Below are 10,797 nucleotides of genomic sequence, written 5' to 3'. Positions count from 1 at the left end.
AGAAAGATTCAGTATACATTCATTTGTTTAAGAGTCTTAGCATTGTTTATATGTTGCAGGCATTTCTGCATGAGTATATGACATATTGATATATTTTCAAAATTAAAACTGAAATAAAAATATTACCTGTAGCTTTGAGCAAATATTATCAATTTATCTTCAAAGTATATCTCAAATTCAACCATTTCTCTCTTCCTCTTATGCTGCTCTTTTAATCCAAGCCACTGTTTACTCTTGCCTGGACTTTCAATTGAATTAACTGATCATTCTGCCTTTATTCTTGCTCTGTTACAAAGCTAGGCCCAACCCAGCAGCTAGAGTGGTCCTTTTAGAACATAATTCAGGTTTAAATTCTACTCTCAGCTATTCCATTTTTTTTCTTATAGGCTATCCATTGATGCATAATGGATCACTCAATACTCAGAGGTAAGAAATATAAGCAAACAATAAAAGAACACAAATAGACAACTCAACAAAATCAAAAGAATAGCATATGAATGAAATGAGAAGTTCAATAAAGAGATATAAATTAAAAAAAAAAAAAAACCAAGCTCATTATTCTTCTCATGAGTTTGTGGGTCAAGAAAGTATAAAAGGCACAATGGAGAGTATCCATCTTTGCTACCCAGTGAGCCTCAGCAGGGGTTATTTGAATGACTAGCAGTGGTTGGAACAGCCCTACTAGGATCATATGTCTAGTGCCTGGGTTTTCCTTTATATGATATCTGCTGATGCTGGATTGTCCAAGTGAGTGAATTTTTCACGCATATCTGACAACTAGGCTGGAATGGATGGAACAGCTGGGGCTGGCTGGACACCTTTGTTTTTTCTTTCTATATAGCTCTCTAAATGAATACCTTTGACTTCCTCATAGCATGGTGGTCTCAGGGTAGACTCACTTTTTACATGGCAGTTGGTAGATCCTAACATGTCTAGGCAGAATCTGCAGGGCTTTTATGACCCATTATTACCCCAGAACATCACTTTTGCACATTTTACTGACTAAACTAGTCACTACAGCCACGCCAAATTTAAGAAAAGGGAATTAAATTCCACCTTTCAATGGAAAAAGTAACAAATAATTAGTGGCCATTTTTTAATCTACCACATTCTCATATTACTCCAAATCCTTACTTACCAAGGCTGTTTGATGCCCTGTGCAACCTTCTTCCTGCTGTTTCTCCAATCCCATCTTCTATTAATTTCCTTCCTGTTGTTTTCCTTTCTGATCCTCAAATATGCCAATAATTTTTCCTATTCAGTGCTTTTAAATTTGCTATGCCCTCTACCAGGAGTCCTCTACCCCTGCATAATTGAATAACTCACCCTCTACTTCAAGAGTCTGCATATATGTTGTCACCTTTAGAGAGGGCATCCCTGACCACTCTTTATCACATTTTATTTCCTTACTCTTCTTAATTTTTCTGCATTGTACTTATCTATCCATCATGTTATACTTGCTTTTCTGTATAAGTCTCACTCTCTAGAGCTTAAGTTCCAAGTTCCAGAAGCACATTTTCTTTTTTACCTCTGTAGCCCCAAAGCCTGAGACTTACTAGGGGATCAATAAATACTTATTTTTATGAGATAAAGGAATAATTCTTGAATTATATGGAAACTTGATTAATACAATCTTGCCTCTATAGAGTATTACTAAGATGTCTTTCAGTTATTACATACTTGTTGTATCTGAGACTATTAGGATTTTGAGGGGAATGCCCTTCTCAAAAGGCCAACTGGAGCTGACACAAATTTAGAACTGGATTTGAACAAACACAACACGTCTTGAACATTACCTGGTTCATTAAGAGAATGCAAGATGCAGAATAATTTAGGCAAATGCAAAAAATAGTCAGTATATTTCAGAAGAACTAGATACCCTAGGGCCTGATTATGCATGGTATTAACCAAGAGGGGACTTGATGTGGCAGGAAAATCACTAATATGATCAACTCTTATAAAAAGCACAGCTATAAGAAGCCAGCTGGGTGATTACTACATTGAAGAGTATTCTCTAGAACATAATTCCAAAATATAATTAGAGTGCTGATTTTTTCAATGATTTATAATTGCGACTTATCTTATTGGCTATTATTATTGCCTTTTAAATAACCACTTACACAGGCTAGTAATTATTTTGTGCAAGACCTAGAGTAAAGAACTTTGATTCACTTTCATTTATTATTTACTTTTTTGTAAGTGTTTACCTATTATAAAACCTCCTCCAAAAGAGTTATTGTGCAATACTTATTTGGGTTTTATATGTAACCCTGTATTAATATTGGGAAGGCAATATTCTGTTTCTACTCAGCTGGAAAAACCCTTCTACCATTAATCTGTATGATATATTTAGCCCACATTGGGACTGACCAGTCAGGAAATTGTTTACATAAATTCTTTTGTCTCTTGCCTTAAGAAAGAGACCAAATTGATCATCTGTGTATTGTATTATATTGCATTGGAGAAAGAAGTCTACCAAAAATATACAGGCTATTAAATTCTGAGGTTACATGCAATTGATGGTTTCTAATGCTGATGATTTTAACAGAATACATATGTCCAAGTCATCATACTATGCTTGGGATAGAATTTAAACGCTCTCCATCATAAAACCAGTGTCTTGCAGAGTGCTTCACCTGCTTCAGGATTACCTGAAGTGTTTATTTAAAATGTCCCAATCCAGATATAATGAATTAGAATCTCTGGGGGTGACATCCATGCATTGCATTATGATCAAACACCCTACCCCATATGAGGTACTTAATTATGTACAGTAAAAATGACTTTAAGTTATATAGTTTAAAAACAACTACTATAAGCCAATGTACTAGAGATGGGAAGCTGCATGTTCAAGGGAGAGTAAAGATAAACTAAAAATGACATTAATATCCATCATTTATTTCTTCTTTTGTTATGAAAATCTTTGACTATGTTCCTGTCCTCTGACCTAACAAAAGAGCAAGTAGGGGTCAAGTGGGAATCACAGAGGCAGGGAGGGGACAAGAAGAGATACAACTTATGAATCACTGCTATCTGGTAGGACAATCCCCTCTGCAAGTTTGCAAATCTAATACAATGCAGGGGACAGCATAATGTGGCAAGACTAAAAAGTCTTGACTTTTTAGTCACAGGGCTTTTAACCTAAATTCTGATTTTGTTACTTACTAGCCATATTTATTTATTTATTTATTTTTGAGACAGGGTCTTGCTTTGTTACCCAGGCAGGAGTAGAGCGGTGAGATCATGGCTTACTGCAGCATCAACCTCCTAGATTCAAGCAATCTTCCCACCTCAGCCCCCCAAGTAGCTGGGACTACAGGCACATGCCACCACACCCAGCTAATGTTTTAGTTTTTGCAGAGATGGAGTCTTGCCATGTTGCCCAGGTTGGTCTCAAACTCTTGGGCTCAAGGGATCCTCCTGCCTTGATCTCCCAAAGTTCTGGGATTATAGGCATGAGCCATTGTTCCTGGTCACTTACTAGCTTTTTAAGTTTCTCTTTTGCACTTACTGGCCCATTTTCCATATAGGAGCCAGACTGATACTTTTTAAATGTAAATAGGATATTATCACTGTTCCTGTTTATACAGTCTTGATACTTTCCCATTTCTTTAAAAAAAATATCAGATTCTTTTTTGAGTATTAAAAGACTAATGATTTCGTTCCTGTTTATTTCCCCAATATCTTCCAAATCCTTTTCTCTTACTATGGTCAACTCAAACTAACCTGTTTTCTTGTTTCTAGAAAATACCAAGTTCTTTCCTATCTTAGAACCTTTACATGTGCTATTTAATCTGCCTGAAATACTCAGTTCCTGGATCTTTGTGTATATTTTGCCTTTTTGTCTATTAGTCTTGGCTAAACATTATCTTTTTAGACAAGTCTTTGCTTATTATGTTATATATATAGATACCCCCATCTTAGAAAATATATTTTTTAAAATTGTAGCATAATGTAATTATCAAGTGATCAGCTCTGGAACCAGAATGCCTGACTTAGAATATACTAATCTCTAAATATGTCCCTTGTTATTATTATTGTTTCATAATATTAATTGCATTTACACATTGATTATATCTATTTATATGTTTTTTATTTGGTTAGTAAGATTCCTCCTCTACTATCATAAGCTCCAAAAGGGCACTTTCTGGATGAGGTTTGTTCACCACTGTAAATCCTGCATCGGGACAAAGATCTAGTAAAGGCTCTCAAAGTATTTGTTAAAGGAAGGAAGGAATGAATGCACAGGAAATTTAAGTGGTAGCTTTTGTTGTTGATATTATCACGACATTCTGCATATTATGTTATATTTAATTGGACTTAAGTTACACCCACAACTCTATAGGTTCCTTGAGGAGGGAGATAGTGTATTAATCATCTAAGACTCTCAGGATATAGGGTAGATATTTATTTAGTCAGTGTCTGTTGGGTCGATTTGCTTATGGAATAATGGAAGCAAGAAAGTCACAGTCAACAGAAAGAAAGAATTACCCACATGTAAATCATAACCATGTTTTCCTATACATAAAATTAGACAACTAGAAAAATGAAGAGATGAAGACGAGGCACTCAAAAGAATAGATATCAATAAATTCTGCTCAATTTTAAATCAGAAAAGTCTCAACAGCTGGCAAGTATGAACACTTATTAAATCATATAAAATGCAAATGGTATAATTAGATCATGTAAAATGCAAATTATGTAATTCTTTATCATCAAAAGATGCGGATGACATTAACAAGATTACTATCACCAGCAGCTCTAAAACAATGAGAAACGAGTTGCTGCTACTAACCTGTTCCTACTCCTATTTTTGCTCTCAGTTAAGTCATGCTCAGTTAAATTATGAGATGAAAACTTTTAAATTTTATGTTCCTCAGTCCTCATATTAAGTGCTTATTAAATCACATTCTGTTTACTTCCTGGATGCTTCTCTCATTCATCTGCTGCTACTACTAACCGAGGTCTTCCTTAGCATTCCTCAGCCTTCACAAAATTTGCTTCCCCTTGCCTCTAAACATCCCACCCACTTTAATCCCTGGAGTAGCCTCCCAATCTGTTCCCTCACATCTCCACCAGAACCCACATATTTGATTGTAGTGCTTCCCTGTCCATCATCCTTGTAACTGCTCATTACCCATCAAATATGTGCAGGCAGCATGGCCTATTATTAGTTCCAACCTAACTTTCTTAGATTCCTCCTTATCACAGCATACTAGCAACCACCCACCCTTTGGTCTAGCACTGCTGCACCTCTAGAATTTCTATCATGATGCTTTATCCTTTTCATGTTTTGTGGTTTTAGTTGTTATTTTCCTGGAATTTTTGTCTTCCCAAAGTCTGGCTGTCAAAAGCACCTCCTTCCTTCCTGGCTCAAATATTACTTTTTCCTGTAGCTTTGCCAGATTCTTTTAGTTAAAATAAATCCTCCCTCTTTCATATTTCTATAATACTTAGAGCACTCATAGTCTACCATATAATACACATAGTTCTGGATACATCTAGATCCCCTACTTGATTATGAGCCAGACAGGAACCATCTATTATTTAGCTTAGAATAAGTCACAGTGCCGAGTAAAGTGCCCTGCACATAGATAATGATCTATTGATCACCCTGTTCTATTTAAGCTCTACTAATTTAGTTTGATGCAATCATCTGATCCATTTTTTAGAAATCCAGTTTAATTGCGTCAAATGCTAACAGATTCTATCTATCAAATATGTTCTAGCTACTATTCTGGTTTTTAAAAATTCAGAAAGTCAAAATGAATTGATTCATTAGTAAAATAGCAAACTTTTAAAACTTAAATTGAATGCTGCTGTTACAGCTTACATTCCAAAAGTTATAAAATACTGGGTTATATACACTGTTGTTTAGATAGGACATTTTTCTTATGATTTAAAAGATCATGTCATTGGGACAGGATAGTGTCTTGGGAGCGGAGAAAATGAATGTTTCATTTTTTATTTATTAAATGAATCCTTATTGAGTGTCTACCATATGCTAGGGATTGAGATGAAAATGGGAAACACGAATAAAACATCTGCCCTCAGAAGTCTACAGTCTAATAAAGGCAAAAGGTCTTAATCAAATAATCACATAATTAAATCAAATAATCTTCAGTGATATGTATGGAAAGTTTTACAAGATGATGTTCTCAGTGCTTTCAGTAGATCCAGTCAAAGAAGGGAGCAAAACTTCCCCCTGGAGAAGGTAATTCGGAGACAGAGCTGACATCAGTAGGATGAAAAGCAGTATACAAGTCAAAAGATAAGGAGAAATGTTTAATTCAGAGAGAAAATTATTTGCTAACACCTGGTAAGAGAAGAGAATGCTGAAAGTAACAAAAGAAGGCAGGCCTTGAGGGGAATAGGGTACAGAGAAGGACAGATAGATGGGGAAGCATCCAACCTTGAAGGATCCTGAGGCCGTTAATGCCTTTGGTCTTTATCTTGTGAGTAAAAGGCGACTTGTAGAGTATTTTAGGCAAAAAGAGGGTGGGGTGGAGTGGAGAAGTTGAAGACAATCTGATTTACATTTCAGAAAAGGTCTTGGAAAGGTCCATCATTAAATTTTCAAAAATGAAGCTGGTTCTGGCTTGAGATATATTGTGCATGTTTATACTGGTGCCAGAGAAGTAACTTGCCCCTAACAGCCTTTAAAATAGCCTCCGTTTTCACTTGGACCAAATTTGGACTCTTGAGTCTGGCTTTTGCAACCTTCTGTGATCTAGGCCAACTCTATACGGGCCCATTCTCCTCATCTCCTCAAGCTTTCCACCCCACTCAAATGCATCTCACGACTGCTTCCTGTCTTTCTCCAATTCTCCACAAAGCCTATACAGATTCTCCCTGCATCCACTCACCATCTAAGACCTTCATATGTTTTTAGGTCCAGCTTACTCTTATTTACTCATTGTCTTGGTCCATTTGCTTTGCTATAGAGGAATACCTGAGGCTGGGTAATTTATAAAGAGGTTTATTTGGCTCCCAGTTCTGCAGGCAGTACAGTAAGCATGGTACTAGCATCTGCTTCTGGTGAGGGCCTCAGCTGCTTCCACTCATTATGGAAGATGAAGGGGAGCCAGAGTGTACAGTGATCACATGATGAGAAAGAAGGCAAAAGAGAGGGAAAGGGCCAGGCTCTTTTCAACAACCAGCTCTCAGGAAACTCTCCCAGGAATTAAAAAAGTGAGAACTCACTATTACCTTGAGGATGGCGCCAAGCCATTCATGAGCAATCCACTCCCACAACCCGAACACCTTCCACTAGGCCCTGCCTTCAACATTGGGGATCAGATTTCATTATGAGGTTTGGAGGGTCAAATATCCAAACCATAGCACTCATGTTTCACTTTTCTCTGTCTCCATTAATTCTTATGACCAATACTATGAAAATAAAGCACAGCATCACATAATTTTACAAGACGCTATTTCATTCTTTTATCTGTGTACCTCTTGTCTTCCCAACATGCTTATCTTCCCAAGGGAGGGACTGGATTCTGCACGGTTTTTTGGTCCCTTACAATTGTTAGCATATTTCTATAAAAATGGTAGTCACTCAAGACATGCCTCTTGACTGAATGCTTACAGTCCTCTGCAGTTCTAGAAGGTACTTGAGGAAAACTTGAAAGCAAAGATAGAAATAATTTTGGAAGATTTTTATAAGTAAGTTGAATACTACTGTAAATTAACTAGGGATGAAGCATAAGTGTAAGAGTAGAATTTTAAAACCAAATACATATTTTAGATAAGGAAATTTAACAAATTTTATTCATATTTTTAGGTTTTTTAAATTTTGAAATGACTTCAGACTTACATAAAAGTTGCAAGAAAAGGGTTCAGAAAATCCCTATACACATTTTACCCAACTTGCCCTTTAAGATCATGTATATATCTAGTTTCTCCTCAAACTTCCACTTATTAATTTTAACATCCATCTGTGGGCCTTGCCTACAGCAATTATATTTGCCTAATGATGATTTTCTATTTTATTATTCCTTCAATATTTATTCATTGGAATCATTGTGTAAGGAGATTTCTCTCCTCCCTACTTTCTTTTTTACTGTCAAAAAAGAAGCTACAATCAATGAGAACCATTGCTTCTAAAAATGTATAGTCTACTCTTCCATGAGGCATCATGATATTATTCAAGTTTAGACTCGTAGATACCCTCTACTGTTAAAATCTGCACTCAGTCATGGTCTTATTGAATGTTCTCGGGGAGAACAAGGTCTCATAACTTGCTTTGTAGGTGACAAGCTTGCAGTGGTACTCACAGGGGCTTAATCAGTGTTTACAGATGATATCTGACAAGTAGGCACTAGGTTTGAAATTCAAATTAAATAGCAGAGAAGTATTTAGAATGAATATGTAGCATTCAAGTGACCTTTCTCAGGTGTAATCACTTGGAGAGGCAAATGATATAATTTCTCTTATGCTACAATACTAATAATGGGCTTCCTTGTGAAAATATGCTTTTGATATTCTGCTCAAATTTGGTGACTATACTCTATTTATGTTTGTTGAATTAAGAATAGATAAATAGGACACATATTTGATCTCTACCTAAAATGATACTTAGTATTGTATTGCTTGTAAATTTTCAATATACTTTTATGTATATCATCACCAAACTACCATTCTAAGGGGTAGAAAGCTCTTGTTGTCCTGATTTTACAGATGAGAAATTACCTGGTTTATGCTCTTTGTTCCTTCCACTGGGCCAGAAATTTTCTATCATTTTTATTCTCTATCTCGTTGATTCAACAATCTTAATGGACAGCCTTCACAACAATCCAAGTTGCCCGCAAGCATTTGCCCCATACGAAAACTGTAATTTGCTGCTAACCCCAGTCATAAAGAAGGTCAAGCTAGTTTTATTCAACACCACTAAGTGCTAGTGATGCAGATCCTAAACCTTCTGTGGGGTTCACAAGTCTCTTGTGTCATTGCTGGGGATGTTACATAGATGCAGGCATCTCTTACCTGGGCATTCTAGGGATGATGTGGTAGCTGCTGTCAAGAGTTTTGCACCAGGACTGAGAAGCAAATTGTCAGCTTTGCCCTGAGATGTGGTGATTCAGATTACTCACAGGCCATCAGTCAACACCAGCTTTGCTGCATCCTCAGTTCTAGTTACCACAGACTTCTCTCTTTCATCATTTTTCCTCTGACTTCTAGTGTGGCAGAAGCTGAGTAAGGGACATTGGCCTTTTCTATCCCCTTGGGGTATAACCTTTGAAACTCAGGAAAAGACCTCTCCCCTGCTCTCTGCCCATCTGCTCTCATGTTTTTTTAGCTGCGGAAATGAGAACAGAATTATCTAGCTGCTGAAACAGAGGAAAGGACGAAAAATTCAAGAAAAAAAAAGGAGAAAATTGTTAATATTTCAAAACCATTAGTTTTCCAAACATGGGCACCTACTAGCTTTCTGAATGGTAATTTAGGAGAGGTGACATCAACAAAAATAGAACTAATTGGCTGGATGCAGTGGTTTGTGCCTGTGGTCCCAGCTACTTGGGAGGCTGAGGTAGGAGGATCTCTTGCACCTGGAAGGCAGAGGCTGCAGTGAGCTGAGATTGTACCACTGCATTCCAGCCTGAGTAACAGAGTGAGACCCTGTCTCAAAAAAATAAAATCGAATAGAACTCATTGATTGCCTGTTATGTTTGAACATGTTGAAAGGAATTTTACAACTTTGAAGGAAAGGTTTGGAAAAGAAATAAAAATATGGGCATAGAATACAAAGCAAATAAAATATAAGGTAATTCATAACTATAAAAATATGAAAGTTGTATTAAGGCAGGATGTATGATTATAACGTGCTATGTAGCTCAGCTATGAACAATATTTACAAAGTACTACTAGTGTAAATCCTAAATATTAATTAAGCCAAAGTGATGATACACGTAAGTGATAGGTTGAGGGGTGTTTGTTGGAGAAGGTAGAAACAAGAAGCAACAATAGAAAATTTTAAACCATCTGCTGAGAAAAGCCAGGAGATAGTACGAAAATAAAAGAATCAAGAAGAATCCATATATGCATGTTATTTACAATATGTAGGTAAATAGCAGGTAAAACTGCTGAAAGGTGGAATAAGGTTGCCCCAAGTGATCAGGAAAGGGGAAGCATAAGGCCAGGAATGTCTGTTCTTCATAATAAGCTTTCCAGTTGTTTAAATTATATACATTTATTCCTTAATAAAATGAAAGTTAATTTTAAAAGTATTTCAGATATAAACTAAAAAATTGGTGGAGACCGAATTAGTGATAGTGAAAGTAAAAGTAATCTTTTACTTTCTGAAGACAAGTAATTAAAAATCTGAGAAAAGTATAACTTGAAAGATGAAAGCCTCTGGAATACCACTCAGATAGAGCCGGTGTAGACAATTTAATGTATATTTCCTCCAAAATTTCTGTATTTACCAAAAAATGCAATCATACTACAGAAACTATTTTGCAACTTGCACTTGTTTGTCCTCTGACAGGTCCTGGACATCAGTTTATGTCACTATGTACAGATTAAACACATTTTTAATGGATATATAATTTTTTACATTACGGATACATATTAGATATAAAATATTTCATTGTATGATATACTACAGTGTATCAAATTACTGTTTATTAATTTTTTCCAATTTTTCAGCTGTACTTCACTAAGTATTCCATATGTATATATTTGTGCAATTTTAAGAATGTTTCAGAAGTATACATTCTTAAAATGCAAGTCGTAGCTCAAAAGGCATAAGGCACTTTATATTTTAGTGGAAATTGCTAGTCTCAAAGACATTCT

Source organism: Rhinopithecus bieti, unplaced genomic scaffold (assembly GCF_001698545.2).
Source record: "Rhinopithecus bieti isolate Rb0 unplaced genomic scaffold, ASM169854v2 scaffold_1306, whole genome shotgun sequence".
Classification (NCBI taxonomy): domain Eukaryota; kingdom Metazoa; phylum Chordata; class Mammalia; order Primates; family Cercopithecidae; genus Rhinopithecus; species Rhinopithecus bieti.
This window is presented reverse-complemented; position numbering follows the sequence as displayed.